The sequence below is a fragment of the Callorhinchus milii genome, unplaced genomic scaffold, assembly GCF_018977255.1.
Source record: "Callorhinchus milii isolate IMCB2004 unplaced genomic scaffold, IMCB_Cmil_1.0 Scaffold2, whole genome shotgun sequence".
In the NCBI taxonomy this organism is placed as follows: domain Eukaryota; kingdom Metazoa; phylum Chordata; class Chondrichthyes; order Chimaeriformes; family Callorhinchidae; genus Callorhinchus; species Callorhinchus milii.
Window position 1 is genome coordinate 57,618,947 of NW_024704743.1, and position 19,474 is coordinate 57,638,420.

Consider the following 19,474-nt stretch of genomic DNA (forward strand, 5'->3'; position numbering starts at 1 on the left):
AAGACAGATTGTTGTGTGCAGCTGTTATAAGTCACTTTAGCACTATAGAGAATGTGTTAAAAGACCCGCTTTCCTTGTACAAACTACAGAGAATGTGTGTAACAGTAGATTAAAAACTGAATTGCAATATGTACAGTTGTAGAATCTGTACAGTGGGCAAGCGGTGCACAGATCTATGGGCAATGATTTGATTGCCTCAAATGGTGCATGTGTTTTGTGCATAGTGGAATCATAATCACATGACCTGTCTTTAACTAAAAAGTTAAAGGGATATAAATGGGTGTTTATTGTGAATAAATGAAGATGTTATACCAAATGTAAGTATTATTATTTATAATTATTTTAGAATCTTAATTAACACAAAATGTAAATATTCAGAGAGATCTGAGTTTTGATCTAGTTCTGGATTCAGAACAGCTTTTAAGAGAGATTTTGTGTGCAATGGAGCAATTAGCATATTTGTGTCTGTTCCATGCATGTACACTCCTATTTTGGGCTGTTGCATATGATTGTAAGTGTCTTTGTTCTTGGGTTTGGTTGGAAGGAAGTGACTGGTTCAGTTGAGGATTGTGTTAGCTAGCAGTGCTGTTCACCTGCTGTTTTAGCTCCTACTCCTAGTGTAGATCCCAATCATTGTAAACCTGCCTCTGGAGGTGAACATAGTCAAACTTACTTTCTCCATTGCCTTGTTCACCTTTCCTTCCATTTCAGCTCTCCACAAATTCCAGATTATCGAGAACTCTGTAGCCCATATCCTTTCCTAGACAATGTTCCACATGCCCCTCTTTATCATTCTCCACTGGATTGACTTTAAGAACCTCATTCTAATTTTTTAATGACTCCGTGCTCTTGCCTACATGACTCATGTGATCCCCTGTGCACTCCCTCTCTCCATTTTGCTACCTTAAGCTTCCTCCACATCTCCTAGCCCCTGTGGCCCACCATTGGCTGGTGAACTTTCGGCCACTTTGTTCTCTCTGGAGCTCTCTATCCTATTGATACCTCTTTAATTGTGTCTTCAGTCACCTCCCTTCCCCCATCTGGCATCCTGCTCAGGTCACCGACTGCATCTTTGTACATCAGCTTGAGATATTTTCCCATGTGAAAGGTGTTGTATAAGTATATGTTGTTGACAACACAATTTACACTTATATAGCTTTCACGTCGGGAGAATATCTCAAAGCACTCAACAATGCGGGTGGGCACCCGAGCTGGGGTGGGAAGTGAGGGGGGGTGGGGAAGTGAAAGATGACAGAAAACTTGGTCAAACAGGTACATGATGAGATATGTCTTCAACGATAATAATAATAATAATCCCTGCATTTGATACAGCGCCTTATCACATCTTCTAGATGTCTCAAAGTGCTTCACAGAATAGACTTGTAAAGTGAATTGACTGTAAATTTGTGAGCGAAACACGGCAGCCAATTGTGCACAGCAGTGTCCCACAGACAGCTGGGACAATTGGGACAATTTATTATTGTTTTGTTTTGGAGGGATTATTATTAGGCGTGTGGAGTAAGGAAGCTTGCCCAATGTTTCGCCCTGCTGGAATTGAACTCTGGTGTCTTGCTTGCAAGGCGAATGCTCAAACCACTGAGCTACAGGACTCCATGGGAAGGAGTGTGGTCCACTGAGAAAGTAGAACAATGTTGCATTGGAGCCTCAATGATTAAGTAAGGGAATGAAGAGGGAGTAGTATTGCTGCTCTGCAGTATCCCCCAACATCATTAATAACAAACAAAATGCCAAATACTGGAGATGCTGGAAATTTGAAAACTGACAAAGGGTCGTGGACCCGAAATGTTGACTCACTTTCCTTTCTCCATAGATGCTGCCTGACCTGCTGAGTCTTCCCAGCGACTTTTGTTTTTGTTCTCATTATTAATAGTAATCCTTGCATTTGATATAGCGCCTTTTCATGTCTTTGAGATGTCTCAAAGCGCTTCACAGAATATACTATAAAGTGAATTGACTGTGTATTTTGTGGTAGAAATGTTTTTTATATATTTTACATTGCATATTTTACAACATTGCCATTAGCAGGGAGGAGTCCTCATCCTCTGGAAATGTGGAACAGGATGAGACTGAGTAAAAATAATGGAAATTGCTGGTGATGGACAAAAGGCTGTGAGGCAGATCAAAAATAGAATTGTAAACTATATCCTCTGCAAAATCATAATCAGAAACTATTCAATGTGATCCATCTCACATCAATATCTCACATCTAAATTAGCAATCTTCCATGTACCGTCTTGCCATTCAATAGCAGAAATCTTGAGTAACAATGGCCTTTATTTACTCCCTCTCCGCTGCTTGAACGGATGCAGCAGGTGCTTTTAAAGTAATCATTCACTTGTTGAAACTGTTATCGGCTGCTTATTTATGCCAGTGCCTGACTGAGAAAATGAGTGGTGCACACTCCAAGGCCACAGTGGGAAATCTCCTATTTTCCTTGGCGTGTGTGGCATGAACATGCCAGTGGCTACAGACACTTAGGCTAGCTTTTCATCTGTTCAGGAAAGAAAAATATTCTATCCCCCAGACCCTGCATCCACATATATATTTTATCTTCCCACTGTGTATTTTGCCCTATTCTCAGGATGTGGGCAAAGCACTCCTTGCTGGTAATCCCCAATTCCACCATCCACAAAGTCCAACTGATACAAAACTTCTTCGCCCATATCCTCACCTGTACCAAACTCCACACACCCATCACCCCAACCCTTGCCTGGATCTCTCTTTCTGCATGATTCAATTTCAAGATCCTCACCCTTGCATACAAATCCCTTTAACTCTGATACCTCCCAATCTTTATGATTTGCTTTTCCCCACTCCACTGTCCACCTACTTCGCTCAGCTGGCCAGACCGGCTTCATGTCCTCGACCCCTGCGCACCAATGGTGGCCGTGTCTTTAGCCAATAAACCCCTAATTTCTGGAACTCCTTACCTCTATTCTTCTGCCTCACCCCCCTTTTCAATTTGCAAATAGCAATGTGCCATAAATAGCCATGAAGTGAATGTTTTTTTTAACTGGAAGATTGTCGGTTAGACACTGTGAAAAACTTCCAACTCTTTCCAAAGAGTGCCACAGAATCTTCAATGTCCAAGAAGCAGACAGATGGGATCTCAGTTTAATGGATTATTTGAAACACAGTGTCTCTGAAAATGCGGAGTCCCCCCAACACTACACTGGAGTGTTAGCCTAAAAAATGAGTTCAAAATTCTAACGTGGGGCTTGATCCCCATAACTTTCTGACTCAGACGTGAGAGTGCTTTTAACTGAGCCAGGCTGATGTCGCAGAGCTCTTGAGCCAAATATATATTAACTCTTATTTAGTCTTGTGTGATGACCAGATGAAATGTTGAGTCCTATTGAAGTTAATTATCAAACTGCAGACCAGGTTTCCAATTGAAGAATAAGTAGTCTTTTATTTAAATCAAGATATTATATATATATTTATATATATATTAACATTGAGAACCAATACATAAAACACTGGAAATACTGAAATGCTAAGAGATTGAATAGAACCCAATGTTAGGTGACGAGGTGAAGTTATGGAGAACTGCTGGAATATAACATGAGAAAGAAAGCTCACTGCTCCTCCTTCATCCATATTCTGCTATTGGTCAACATAATTGCTTTATAATAGGCCTACTTCCCATTATTGTTAAGAGAAGCTGAGTCAAATGTTTATTGAAAGAACTGAGCAAACAGTATCTCATTGTTGTCATTTTGAAATACATTTCAGATCACAATTACTGATAACTGCTTTACTGCAGTTCGGTCAGCAGATCTCAAAGCAGCAAAGAAAAAGCCAACAAAAAATGGTTTGTAATTGTTACTGGTACAGACTGGCACAGGATTACAGCACCACAATCACAGCACTCTACTGATACTACAGCTTAAATACAATAAGCACAGAACTCATTCTGGTTCACACTTGTGATAGGTGCTTCAAACTGACGAGCAAAATGCATTTGATCAGACATTAATGAGAAAAATGTGCTTCATTTACCAATAAAATACAAATTCATTTTAATATAGCACCTTTCATGTCAGGAAGACCGCCCAAGGTGCTGCTCAGTCCAGAATTTGCATCTGAGCTGGGGGGGGAGGGGTAAGATGGTCGAAAACAAAGTCAAAGAGAAAGGTAATGCCTCGGACCTTGAAGGAGGTCAGATCAGGGAGAGTCGAAGGGATTCCAAGATGGAGTGGGGCAGTTAGGCTAAAACTCTGTTCGCCGACTGTGGGGCAGATAGGGTGAACTGGTGCCCACTGAGCAGAGAGAGAGGCTGGGTTGGTGGCGTTTGAGGAGGAAGCAGAGGTAGGGTGGGCCAAGACAATGGAGGGATTTCAAGTTTAGGACGAGAATCTTGAACTCAATCTGCTGGGGGACGGGGAGCTAATGAAGCGGGCAAGGTTTGGAGTGATAGGCTCACTGAGCCAATTGCAGGAAAGAACATTAGTTTCTGAGTTCTGGATAGTCTGGAATTTGTGTCCAGGGAGCAGGAGTTTGGTTATCTACCCTGAATGTAACAAAAACATGGATAAGAGTCTCAATGGCCTGAGGGGAAAGGTAGTGTAGTGGAGGAGGGGGGAATGTTACAGAGGTTGGGTAAAACCGGGCATCAGAGCATGAATATGAGATTTACAGTTGATAGTTGAACAAGGTATCGAAGTTCCGCACAGGCTCCGTGAGGTGGAGCATACATCCAAGTAACTTGATGATGTCAGCGCCTGAGGTGAGAAACCCAAACAGGCACCCATCCGTGCCTTGTCGACATTCAACTGGAGAAAGTCAGCTCTCATCCAGGACTTGATGTCTAACAGCAGTGGTCCTGGAACCGAGGGTAGAAGCAAAGAGTTGGGTGTCATCCACATATGTCTGTGGATGACAAATTGCTGAGCGAGATCATGTAGGTATTTAAAAGGAGAGGACCAAAGACAGAGCCCTGAGGAACCTCGCACATAACAGTGCGAGGGCAGGAGGAGAAGCCGTTCAAAGAGACGTAGTGGAAATCTTGGGATAGTTAAGAGTGCAAACTGGAGAGGACAGAACCACGAAAGTGGAGGTGGAAGGAGAGGCATTAGAGTAGTATAGTGTTAACAGTGTGAAAGGCAGCAGAGATCAAGAAGAATGCAATAGGAATGTATTAATGTATCAGTAAGCAACATTTTCAGCTGCAATTATTTACTGGCTGAGTCAAATGTGCTACAAATGGATGGGTTATTATTATTTACACAGCACAGTTAGAGTTAATTTACACTGATTCCACTTTGAATTGATTTAAGCTGAGCAGAATAAGTTAGATTTTAGGGGCATAGGTTAGGTACCGAGCCCTCGTTCCAAGAGTGGTTTTAGGAATCAAATTGATTAGTGAGTTGGCCGCAGTATACAATTTTGTACTTTGCAATGTAGACAATTTTTTAAACTCTCTAAAATGAAGTTACAATACAATTGATATTCATATAGCACCTTTCACATCAGGAGGATGTCTCAAAGCACTTAAATATATCTAAGCTTCTTAATGATATTAAGAATGCAGTATTTATGTAATTAAATAATTATACAAGATTAAGAAGCTTTGACGAAGGTGCTCCAGCAATAATGTTGGGTTAGCAGAGATCCTTACCCTGTTTGGTTGTGTTTGTGTTGAATATGTACAGACCTCTTTTCAGCCCCTGGCAAGTGAAATCTTAGAGCAGAAAATATAAATCACATTTCCCACTTTGGATTGTTCTACTGCTGGAAGCCAATCTCTTTTCTACCATCATTATAATAAAGGTACACATATGGACAGAATGGGGCCAGTTCTTTCTTTGTCAGTAAACACACTGACCTTTGGCAGGGAGACTTTATTATGGGAGATTGGACCCACTAATATCTCGTTACTATGCATGAATTTAAAATAAGAAGCATACATGATGGACTAGTTAGGAAAATTGAAGCCCATGGGATAAACGGGACAGTGGCAGCATGGATACAAAATTGGTTGGGAGACAGAAAGCAGAGGGTCGTGGTGAAAGGATGTTTTTCTGACTGGAGGGAAGTGGTGTCCCCCAGGGGTCGATATTAGGTCCATTGCTCTTTTTGATATACTTAAATGACTTGAGCTTTGGTATAGAGAGCAAAATGTTAGTTTGCAGATGACACAAAACTTGGGAATGCAGTAAACAGTGAGGATAGTAGCAGACTGCAGGAGGACATAGACAGACTGGTGAAATGGGCAGACACATGGCAAATAAAGTTTAATGCAGAGAAGTGCGAGGTGATGCATTTTGGGAGGAAGAATGAGGAGAGGCAATATACAATAAATGGCATAGTTTTAAACAAGGTTCAGGAGCAGAGAGACCTGGGGGTTCACATACACAGGTCTTTGAAGGATAGGTTGATCAAGCTGTTTTTAAAATAAAGCATATGGGATCCTTGGCTTCATAAATAGAGGCATAGGATACAAAAGCAAGGAATTTCTGCTAAACATTTATAAGTCACTGGTAGGCCTCAGCTGGAGTATAGCATCCAATTCTGGGCACCACACTTTAGGAAGGATGTCAAGACCTTGGAGAGGGTGCAAATGAGATCTACCAGAATGGTACCAAAAATGAGGGACTTTAGTTAGGTGGAAAGACCAGAGAAGCTGGGATTGTTCTCCATAGAGCTTATTTAATAGAAGTGTTCAAAATTATAAGGGTTTTGATAGAGTAGAAAGGGAGAAACTGTTTCCACTGGCAGGTGGCTCGATAACCAGGGAACATAAATTCAAGATCATTTGCAAAAGAATCGGAGGGGAGGTGAGGAGAAATGTTTTTACACAGAGAGTTGTTACGGTCTTTAATGTACTGCCTGAAAGAGTGGTGGAAACAGATTCAATAATAGCTTTCAAAAGAGAATTGGACAGGTATTTGGAGATGCCATCCTTCCGATGAGACGTTAAGGTTCTTAAAGGATAAAATTGCAAGGATATGGGGAAAGAGTGGGAGAGTGGCACTGATTGGGTAACTTTCCAGAGAGGCTGGCACAGGCATGATGGGCCAATGACATCCTGTGCTGTAATATTCTATGATTCTATGAGACATGTTTACAATTGATGTAAAAATACTATCCTGGGATTCCATCTCCTTGGGCCTCTCATATTCAAACTAATGTTAACAAAAATATAGATGTGGTAAACAGAGGCAGGATGTTCAGTGATCATAGCAATAGACTAAAAATCTGTGCTGAGAGATATTCTGAGCATTGTATTCAACTACAAATTTGCTTACCTGTGAAACATTTTGCATTATAGATGTTGTATCAAATGCAAAGATTGTTATTATTCCCTTCATTCACATAATTGTTTTGTGAAAAGAGTTAAAAAGACCAATTAATTGATAAGGTAGAAATGTTCTGTGTCAGTCTGGCTCAGTTGGTAGCACTCTTGCCTCTGAGTCAGACAGTTATGGGTTCAAGCTCCACACTGGCATTTTCACCCCACTTTGTGTAGGTTGACATTCCAGTGCAATGCTACATTATCGGAGATGTCGATGAAACGTTAACCCGAGGTCCTGTTTACGCTGGATCGGATGGTTTTGAAAGATCCCATGGCACTATTTCAAAAGAGAAGAGAGTTTCTCCCAGTGTCCTGGCCACCCAATCCCCTTCGTAACATTGGTTACTCACTTCATAGTTGTTTGTGGGAGATGCTGTGTGCAAATTGACTGCTGTGTTTATCTACAAAATACACAGTCACTTCAGTTTACAGTATATTCACTTTGAGAAGTCATCCCAATGTGAAGGGCCCTAAATCAAATGTAAGGGTTATAATTGTTACAGTATTTTGAAGCCAGATCAAAAAGTGGCAAAAATTTGTGAGATTAATGGAAGATTTTAAAATATCACAAGAGCAACGAGAGAAGAACATTTTAAAGAGTGTTCTGATTGAAAGTGTGGGTGCTTTAGCAGGTATATCACAGTAGAGGAGTTGGAGAAGGATGTCTGACACTGTAGAGGACAAGGGAGGATCTTGACTCCCAGCAGGTGTTCCCCAAGTCAGCATTATCTTGGAGGAGCAGCTCAAGAGTAGGCTGAGGGTCATCAGCAAGTGTGTGATTGAGATGTGCCGCTCAAGGCAGAAAAAGCTGCAAGGACACAGCAACCTATTAACTTCCAACAGTTGAGCAGTGGGGATCCTCACTGTGACAGACAATGTAGCGGTGAGGGCACCACTATCCTCAACTATTCAAGCATAGTATTGTCAGGCACTGCTTCTCCAAATAGCTCAGTAGCCATCTGCTGCAGACCTTCCTTTTAAACACCAGAGAAATGCAAGATACAGTACAATGAATATCAGTTTATTATGTTGGGCAGTGCTAGTATTGCGTTTAATTAATGTGTGTTCACTTCTGCATTTGTCCTTCTGCATGAGGGGTGCTGGCTGTTCTATGGTCTGACAATTCTGATCAGCTGATAACCTGAGCAAATCGGCTGAAACAGATTGCATAAAGTCAATAATATAGCGTGAGCATTAGGAGCCTCAGTGAAAGGACAGAGAAACCAGCTGGCTTAACAAAGCTCACTGGACCCACTTATCATGAATTTCCAGATGATGGGATCTAACCTGCAGGCATGTATTTCTTAATGGGATAAATTAATAGGAATCTCATTAGAATTCCCGATGACCCACAAATAATCTCTCCAAAACAAAAAAAAATTGGTCATTTTTAATCCACGACTGTTTGTGGGACACTGCTGTGCGCAATTGGCTGCCGCGTTTCGTCCACAAATATACGGTCAATTCACTTCACAGCATATTCTGTGAAACGCTTTGAGACATCTAGAAGACATGAAAAGCGTTATATCAAATGCAAGGATTATTATTATTATAAGAACTTTGCTGTAGAGGGAAACTGCACCAGAGTGGAATTTCTGAGGGTTAACATGATTTGTTTCCTGTTACGAGAAGAAGTCTTAATTTGCACGAGTTTCACATTTGCCCACAAACACAGTCACTGCAGTTTACAGTAAATGCTATGAAGTACTTCGGGACGTCTTCTCGATGTGAACTATACTAACTAAAATGAAAGGATTATTATTTTTATCACAGTATCTGAATATAAAGATCATAATAATCTTTACATTTGTTACAGGGCCTTTGACATTGAGGACATCTCAAAGTGCCTCACAGGATAATAAAGTGGAGTCACTATATACCTTGTGATACGGTAAACTGTCGTGTTCCTTTCCTCCAACTTCCAACATCCCAGTACCTGATAAACCTCACTATCCTTTCCTCACAGAGTGACTAGTTTAAGATAAAGACGATCACCTCTTATGGACAGTGGTGATTGACATACCTGTCAATTTAAATCAGTTTCCTCACCATTAATTGCCATTATTTTCTTCTACTATATGGGCCTGGTTTGCTGTGAAAATGGACATTGCAGAGCATGACGCTATATTCTTGGTCAGTACACAAGTGCTCCTGAAAGTCTATTACTTCACTAGCTTTAAGTTAAAGAAAGCAGATTCAATAAGCACCTCCATAAATGTCACGTTGCCTCTCCAATTGCCATTCCATGTGTGTCTGATTCTGAATTTACTGCTCAGCCAGTGTCACTCTGAATTGTGTCACTTGGTGTCATTCTGCACAGCTGCGCTGGTGGACTGTTCAAAATTTATAGGGATCAAGTGGCTTGTTAGCTGCTTCAGAAGCACAAAATTCTCATTACCGTAGATGTGTTGCTAGCGGCTATTATTTCTTCGTTAAAGCTAACGAAATTGCAATGCTCTGCACTCAGGACTGTGCTCTGTGCTTTGATGAAGGAAGGGCTGCTGAAGGAAATATGCCACAAAACAGATTTTATTACGAAGCTTAATGAACGGGTTCAAACTGCTATAGCAGACGACCGCTGATTAAGTATGAATTACTTTTTTCTCGCTAGTCAGGCTGTTTTTTTTTAAAAAAAGGAAAGAGCCATCCCCAAATGGATTGCCTCCCCTTTTTCACCTGACCTCCTCCCGGTTTGATGCTGTGAAGATAAATCACTGACTGCAACAACAGCAGGGAACCCTATTAATGACAACCTTCATCTATCCCACCAGCTATCTGTGACACTGCGCCGGCTGAGAGCCTTTAAACAGCGAGTAATACTGAATTAAATCCTCTCCAGTTTTTAATTTATGCACAATTTGTGAAATGGTCTTTCACAAATTTAGCCATCACCTCAAGGCTCGACTACAGAAATTCCCTCCTTGTCGGCCTCCCCAAATCTTCCCTCCACAAGCTGCAGATCATCCAGAACTCTGCAGCTCATGTCCTCACTGCACCAGCCTCTGTGACCCCATCACCCCGACCCTCGCCCGGCTCCACTGGCTCCCCATCCCTCAAAGAATAGAATTCAAAATCCTCGTCCTCACCTTCAAGGCCCTCCACGGCCTTGTTCCCCCCACCCCACATCTCTGACCTGCTAACCTCCTATTAACCTATCCGCTCCCTCCGCTCAGCAGGCTTCGGCCTGGTCCATGTCTCCCGCCCGACCCGCCCTATCTCTCCCCACCCCTCTCTGTCCCCACCCCATCTCATAATTTCGATGAGATTAATACAAATGCTTCAATTTGCAGCCAATGGAGTTGTTGAGGAGCATTTGTGCACTCACCCCTCAGTTGTGTTTCTCTCTCAGAAAGTCCCATTGCGAAATAGATGCATGCAGTCAGAGAACCTTTTTTTCAGTGTCTTAGACTATTACTGAACAATATGGTACAATTGACATTTATATAGCACCTTTCAGGTCGGATAGCCATCTCAAAAGGTTTGATTGGCTACTCTATATGGAAAACATTAAAAGCGTATTTTGATTCTTAGAAAACATTTCTAAGTATGCTTTTGCTCACTATCTTATTATTTTATTATTATTATCATTGACTCAGGTGTTAAGTTTCAACTTCCAGACATAAAGGGGTGAAGGACAGCAGACAATCACCCTCTAGGTCAGTAAACATACCAACAATAGAAGAATAACTCTCAAGAAACCTTACACTAAGAAATATTCTATCTAAACAAGCCTGTAAGATTTGAACAGAATCTAAGAATCTGACAGCTGCTTGAACGTTTTCCAGCAGAGATCAACAAGATCTTGCCAGCGTTAAGTGAATATTGCTGGGTGCAGTGACAAAAATCATATGAATGCATGGGTGTGAATGTGTTATTACTTCTCCAGGTTGTAATGTTCACTTCACATTTTCACCATTTGTGGTACTGGAATGAAATATGTTCAAGGCAATACATCTAGCAGCATTGAGTTATCTATACACAAGTTACTTCACTAAGTTACTATACATGTATATGGGTAACTCAGTGCTCACCAGGAAAGCAGTAATGTGACTGGTGTCTTCCTTTATGCTTCTTTCTGGCTGGGGGAGAAGGAAGCATGTGGACTTTTGCCCTTGTATGTCAAAGAGCCTACCCAATCCTACGGCTGTATATGAAGAGATGGACTATGCTTGCTGCTAAACCTACAAATCCAGCATATATGCACAACATAACTGCCTCAAGAAATCAAATCCTTTCCCAACATATTGAATGCACATAGCAAGACAGAAACTTGCCAAATAAAAAGGCTGCAAATACTGCTAGCTTTGAGTTCAAGATACTCCAATGCAGTGCTACAGTGAGTTATATCAACAAAGATGCTGACCATCAGATGTGACGCTAAACCAAGGTTCCATGTACCTGTTCAGGTGGATGTTAAAGATTCCATGACACTTTTCAAAAAGTCAATAGAGTTTCTCCTGATGTCCGGGTCAACAAGCCCTCAAATAAAATTGGTATTCACTACTGTTTCTGGGACATTGCTGTGTGCAAATTGGCTGCTACGTTGGCCCACAAAACAGGCACTGTACTTCAGAGTATATCCTGTGAAGCACTTTGAGATGCCTCTCAACTTGAAAGGTGCTATACCAAACATAAGAATTATTATAAGTCTAGTAGAGTTTCTCAAGTTGGTATAGTCGTGAAAGAGAGATGCAAAGCATGAGATGAGGAACTGGAGCGGGGAGAAAACTGATCATATTTAATGCCGGAAGCTGTGGTCAAAGGGAAAAGGATCAATATAGTTGAGAGAAAACCTGATCCTGTTATAGGTGAGGGGAACAGGACGGGTGGGATCTCAAGTGGAGTATAAGTTGGCCTAGTCTTAGTTGGATCAAATAGCCTAATTCTATGCTGTGAGAATCAATCTATGAGATTCTATGTAAATACTGTATTCACAAACAGGAACGTTTAAAATTGTATTTCCCCGTTGGACACATCCCCCTTTACCATGGTTTTTCCTTTGTTTCCGTACACTTAGAGCTAAGTTGAGTATATTGTCCTGTCCTCCTTGGATTTAATTAACAGAGTGGGTGAGCACTGTTTATCACGCTTGCTGATTCCTGTACCTGGGCAGCCACAAGCTGTAGATCAGTCACTGTGCTCAGGTGCCAGAGGATTTCTTTGGCCCAGTTATTTCAGTGTGCTCTGCCAATGGCCAGTATTATTTCCAAATGGATGAATTTACCATCACAGAACTTCACTTGACATCTCTGTTCCGTTTTCACTGCCAACCACAAATCTTTTGTTTCACTTGCTGCTCTACAACTGATTATTTTTTCCCCTTCAGGCACAGGAGGACAAACTACAAGATATTCTGACATGACAGTCAAGTTACTGAGGTGTGCCATGTAACAGTGCATGTGCTCAGCCTTGCGGGCTCCAGCATTTGCCATTTGTGTGTAGTGGATTTCACTTCGTTGGCGGTGTGCCTTTCTCATTACGCACACTACAGTGCACTTATGCATTTCACTGTACACGGTGACATTCTTACATTGTTACATTGCAGTGAAATTCAGACAATGTCAGAATATGAAGGGACCTACTTACCAGGACTTTCCTCCATTCCTTTAGACCTAGGCATCCCTCCATAGGAAGGGTAAACTGACCTCAGAGAATCCAGAAATCCAGAGAATCCAGGAAACATTCCTTCAGTCCGGGGTGGGGGGGGGTGCGGGGGTGCAAATGTGTTCTGCAAGTAGAATTGTTTGAGGTGTTCAAGAAGGCGATAGATACTTGTAAAGAAATGTAAAGGCATAAATGGATTTTAAGGAAAGGCAGGAAATGAAAATCAAAAACCAAAGAGTGGTAAATATATAGAAAGTAAAAGGGTGGATAAGATTAGATAGGCTGAAAGTATCATCCTTTGTTCGAAACACCTGTCTCCCCTGCACTTTCAAAAATCTCCCTCCAGAATAACTCCAGAATTGCTTCTGTAGAGAGAGGGATAGAATTATCATGTTGGTGGAACCACCCTGGCCTCAAAGTGAATGCTAGTTTAGACTTTAAACATAGGGATAGAGGAGAGATTAAAGAAGTTTCATGGGCCAAATGGAAAATTCGGACTGTTGCTGATTCCAGGGTGAAATTTTTGGTATTCCTTGTGCTCCTTAAATTAATGCTGTAATTAATTGTAGCCACGATTAGCAGTGTTTAGTGTGAGTTTAGCATTCCCAGATTTACACTGTCACTGTACTTTACAGTAAATCTTGTGATGTGCTTTGAGATGTCATGACATGAAAGGCACAACATCAAATTCAGGGATGATTGTTATGCTGTAATACTCTTTCTGACCACTGGTAATAGTGCCCCTCCTCACCACCCCACCCCCCATCACCTTTTAATGGGTACTGGCTGGACCAATAGAAAAGTGCGGACTTATTTGCCCAAAAATGTGGGCAAATTTTTCGAATGTGCAGAGAATTGCGGAGGTGTTTTTGGCAAATTTTGCAGAAAATCGCCGGAAGTTGATTGGTGTTATTGAGGTACATTTCATTGCCAACCTATATTTTTTCATTTTATTGATAAAAATTAAACATGAGGAAATAACACACATTAGATTGTTGCAAAACAAAATTAATTGCTTCTTTGACAAACAGTGGGTGGCCTTTTTTTGTGGTTGGGGGGGTACACCAGTGAGGCTGCAAGAGCTCTCAGGACCCAGCACTGCACACAGACCCAGAGAGAGAGACACACACACATGCACATAGAGAGACACACATGCATATAGAGAGACACGCACACATGCATATAGAGAGACATGCGCACATGCATATAGAGAGATGCACATGCATATAGAGACACACATGCATAGAGAGACACACATGCATATAGAGAGACACACGGGCATACAGAGAGACACACACACAGACAATCACAACAGCGGGGCCTCTGAGTGAAGCCCATTTGCCGCTTGCCACTGCACATGGTTTCTGAAGCCGCTCCTCCCACTGTGACGTCAGGTAAACAGCCTGGAAGGCCCACGGGCCAGAAACTACATTTATGGCGGGTTTGTAGTGGATTCCGCGGGAAAAGTGCAGCTGCACAATTCTATGGACCAGGTTATTGGCAAAGAGAGATTGGAATTCTAGTGATAATTGGGAGGAGAGGGGTAAAACTGTGGGCCAGTGAGACATGAGTGGAGTTTGGAGAAAATTCATGTACAAAGCTAGAGGTTCCTTTGCAAAATAAACCTTTTTTTGTTAAAATTGTTGTGCAAGTTTTGTTTTCCGACCGTGATCCACGCCCTCCAACAGGGCTATATAATGCAAGTTGTTACACAGGGAAATCACACAGTGAGGAAGAGAGAGGTTTGGAAATGCAACTCAATTTAGAAATAATGGGGTAAAATTTGCAACATTTGATGTTGCTCCTTGTGAAAATCACTAAGAACACATGATCAAATGTGGCAAATTTCTTCCTAGAATATCCCATGGATTCCTGACTTGATTATTGTGTTGGTTTATCACACAGCAATATTGATGAGACCTCTGTAGGACTCGACAGGGACACTACTTTGCCCACCTAGCTGAAGAAAAAGCAGCCACAGTCCAGAAAGAGCCACCAATTGAGAAGCTGGTCCTTCACAAAGATAAGTGAGTCATTGTGGAGGTGATAAATCTCTCTGGGCAGTTTCATTTCTCAGGTTTCGTGGACAAACAGACCATAATGCACATCCCATTATCTGATCATTAACATTATGCAGTGCCCTCTGTCACATACATCACCATCCAGCATTTGTATTCCTAGCATTTCTGGGCAATCCAGTGGTGCACTTCACATTAAGAACGGGGAAAAGCGCAGTTATTTTATCCTTGCAATTCTGTCTGCTCAAAGGATCCAGGATTCCGTACAGCTCTCTCAGCCACCCATGCACTCCAGATAAAGAAAGGAGTGTGTGACAGGAGGGGTGTGTGTTACAAATCTGGTGATGTTCAGTCAAAGCATCAAATGAATAAAAGATGAGGCATTTCTTCCAGGGAGCCTCCAGCTTTCAATCTGTGGCCAATCTGAACCACCAAATCAAACTGGAACTTTGGTGAGTCAACCCAGGCACGAGGTGAGGCATTGGGTTTTATAGGCGAGCAGAGTGAGTGCAGTGATACCCAGCAGCAGCACTCTGCCAATGGGTGAGTCAGTCACAGAGACAGTTGTGTCATCTCCACTGGGATAAAGTCATTCTGCTGGAGATTTATTTCTGCATCTGTGCTCACGGCGCTACTAATGCATCAGAGCCCTCTCTGTAATCATGGGTTAGTCTCTCAAAAATTAAGCTTGGGCACTTGGATTCCATACTCTGCTGCTAACATGACTATCAATCCATGCACTTTACTTTAAAACAAATTATTTCATCGGCCAACATTGATGAGAATTCATCTCTGCAACTGGATTTTATGAAAAAGTACACTTAATTCTGGAATTGTGTGTTCAACCAAAGTTTTCCAGCTCACCTTACCCTGTTGGACTTCAATATTAGTCTGTTTACTAGCTCGTAGTAAAATAGCATTTTCGAGTCATGAATCTGCGGTCAGCCAAGACACATTTGTCGCCTTTAACCTTAAATACAAGTCTTCAATACAGAATTATCAATTCAAAAAAGTTTGACTTTATAGCTGCCATTTCTTTCTCCTTTGACCATTCCCTCCCCATTTTAAAAACCACCTTAACAATGGCATGTGATCCTCTCCCGAAGCGTAGTTTAATAATTACATGCACCAGACATATAAAAGCTGATGAGCTCTATCCTCCCTTGCTGTCATTTTATTACCAAATCCAATAAAGGGGTTAAAAAAAATCAGTAAAATCAACAGTGTGAATGGCACCTTACACTAAATAAAATACATTGGGACATAAACTTCCTCCCTGTGTAATTTCCTCCAGTCCGATTCACTTGCCTGTACCCTGCACTCTTAAAAATGTACACCATTGACTGCTCCTTAGGTCAATATACTGAAATCTTCCTTTTTCCAAACTCAATGCTCACTCACCATTATATCCATCAAGTGCTTCAAGACATAATTTGGCATAAAAGCCATGATACAAGAGCAAGTTGTTTTTGTTGATTTTACTAAATTGGCTGTGTTGCTTTGTGCTTGCCAAGTAATAATGTCAACTTGGATACCCTGAGGAAGTGACCTAAACTGCTAGCTCTGACTGAAGTAGATGATAAATACATTACAAGCACATTATTATAGAGATCAATAGCCACAGGGCTGTACCTCCTCTTATTCAGCTACCATATATAACCCATGTGTGAGCTTAATAACGCTGTCTTCAGACTGCCAGAATCTGATATTAATCTTATAGGCAACGCAGACTGTATTCACACTGGTTTGTATTTAGGCAAATGTACATTTAGAGTACTGAAAAGCAAGTTTGTTAATCAGTTTGCTTACGCCATGGTTTGCAAACCCGAAATAAAGCTACAACTAAACTTTACAAAAGCCAATTCAGCTTGAGACTGCAGGAAATAGGATTGTCTCAAGAAATAGGATACATTGTGATAAACCACTGTCAGTCACTGGAAGAACTAGAGCAGTGAGTGGAGATGAGGCAATCCTATTTTACTTAAGAAATGCAATTCTTTCAAACTAGTGAATGTGAATATCTGAATATTTTCGAATTGGTTCACACTTGGTAAACCTTTTTACTATCCATACAAATGTCCATAATTAAGTTGTTCAATTCTTCTTTGTGAAAAATCTTTTTTTGTTCAATTGATATTTGCCTGTATCTGATTTGATGGTCGATTGTATTCATTATTGAATTAGTAGCATTCATATGGTTGAGAAGGGGAAGGTTAACACAGAGGCTCCTTGGTAATTCAATTACTGATAACAGTCTGAGAGGTTTAATTTTGTAACACTCTGCATTCAAATATATTCTGCTAATTCAAAGACTGTTCAGCTCCAAGCGCAGCTTGATTTGCATCTTTATATTTCTCTAACAAAGAGCTATCAATGAAGTGAAACTGACCCAGAAGGTTTATCTAGAAGAGACAGACTGGTCACGCAATGGTTACAATTCCCAGGGCAATGACTCATTCAAAAGGTGCTGGAAGGTCAGTGTGGTCATTTCATTGTGAACTCGGTGACCCAGCCTCACTCTAAGGCTTTCAGAAATCCTTTCCCACACAATAGACCAAAATGCATACCAATTCAAAATGAAGTTCAATAATTAAATTTTCTCAAATTTCTGGGTGGGACATGGTTTGCTGGGTTTTAGTCTTTAGTGGCCTACTTGTTTCTGGTTACCAATTATTCTATTAGCTCACAGCCACAATTGACTGAGCTTACAAATTCGTATTAGGTTCCAGATTTCTTCTCCCCTGTCTGTCCTGGAGGTGCTGACTCATGTGGGAGTTCAGTTGCCCTGATTTTGGCATCCAACAATAATAATAATCCTTGAATTTGATAGAGTGCCTTTCATATGGGAGGATGTCTAAGTATTTCATGGGATTTACTGTAATGTGTAGTGACTGTGTATTTTGTAGGTGAATGTGGCATGCATCGATTTGCACATAATTTCTCACAAACAGCAATAAAATGAATGACCAATTTTACGTGGGAGAAACTCTCTTGTCTACACTTATCCAGTGTTGATTCTTCATGCACAAGTCGAGCCAATGAGTGTCTGCAGGCTTTTTGACTGTGAGGGGATCACAGCCAAACCCGATCTTCACTTCACATCCATACACATGCACCTTCTAGCTAACTTAATAGATAGTGATCCAGAGTGGTTGATAGCTCCCCTCATTAATGTTGCTGAAATATCATCCCGGATGGGAGAAACTTAAGCAGGAAGGGGGCATGTAATGGAATCTGACAATTGGCAGTGTGGTATACAGCTAGGATGATCTTTGTATCGTACCAAAGTGGGCCTCAGCCAGATAAAGGTGACAATGGAGCACTCAGGATGATGGTATTTGTAGGATATTAAGGGGTGTGGAGCAAAGGCAAGGAGATGGGATTAGAGATTTGCCACAATCTAGTAGATTGGCAGAGCAGGCTCGATGTGCTGAGTGGCTTTCTCCTGTTCCTTTGTTGCTGTTCTCCTGTCCCTCTCTCTGCCAGTTTACCCACTCATGGAGCCTGTAAAGATGTGACTGTAGTATTGCTTAAATTGACTCCCTTATCTAGAATAGAAAGTGAAAAGCCGCAAAGGGGACATAGAAAAGTAAACAAAAACACAAACGTTTATGAATTGATTTATTATTTTCAAATTATGAAAATGGTACAATAGAAAGTAGTGGTTTGGATTTTCCAAATGTCAAACTGAGGAAGTGACGTCTTGTCTGTTGTACTCAGTCCTTGCCCTTTACTTCTGTAACTTTGGGACAGAAAGCATTTACTTTCATTAAGGCATTCTCCAATGAAGCTGAACACCTTTGAATAATGATTCTTTCCTTTAAATTAGACAGAATGTGTGGTGTGCAATATGTCTTTTGAGCTATCGTGCAATCAATGTCAGGCTGAAACAGTTTTGAGGAAAGGGGGAGTAGGGAATCAATAGGCCAAAAACAATCAATAGCTTGTATCTGCTCAGCCAGAAAGCCTGGAGCAAAAATAGATTGAGAATAAAAAAATCAAAGGGATAATCCTTTTTTTGGCTACAAAATAATTTGGCAGAATGCCTATAGTAGTAACTAATGAACCCTCACCTTTGAACTGCAACTTTGTATGGTTGTATGGAATAAGCTGATTATGAAACTAAATTGTCTTTCTTGCATTTTTGTGCTAAATTATTAAGAGGGCATTCTAAAATTCTACGGCCTTTTTTATTGTTTCTTTTTCATTTGTTACCTTATGAACACTCGGATGTTTCAATAAACCTAATTTCAAGGTTTTCCATGTAATATTTTTGGACTAAGCAATATTTTACAGAAGTTGTTGTTGCGCTATTTATTGTTGGTTAGCTGGGTGTTTGACAAAGGTGGATATCCATCACCATGCTTAAGAGAATCCAAGCCAAGTAACTGAGATACGCATCATTTATGGTTTCTCCTATTGTGCGAATATCTTTAGAATGCTTTAATATTGGCAGTTTCAGAGCTATGGCAACATAGAGTCAACCTGCATTGAAAAAGCATGCCTTTTGATAGAAGCTGTGGACTTCAAACAA

At 41.0% G+C, this 19,474-nt stretch overlaps 1 protein-coding gene across 1 annotated transcript in view; it reads left to right on the forward strand.

Moving 5' to 3' along the window:
* The window catches only part of thsd7aa (thrombospondin, type I, domain containing 7Aa), a 209,744-nt gene that overhangs the window by 36,161 nt on the left and 154,109 nt on the right, over positions 1-19,474 (forward strand). The window lies entirely within an intron of this gene.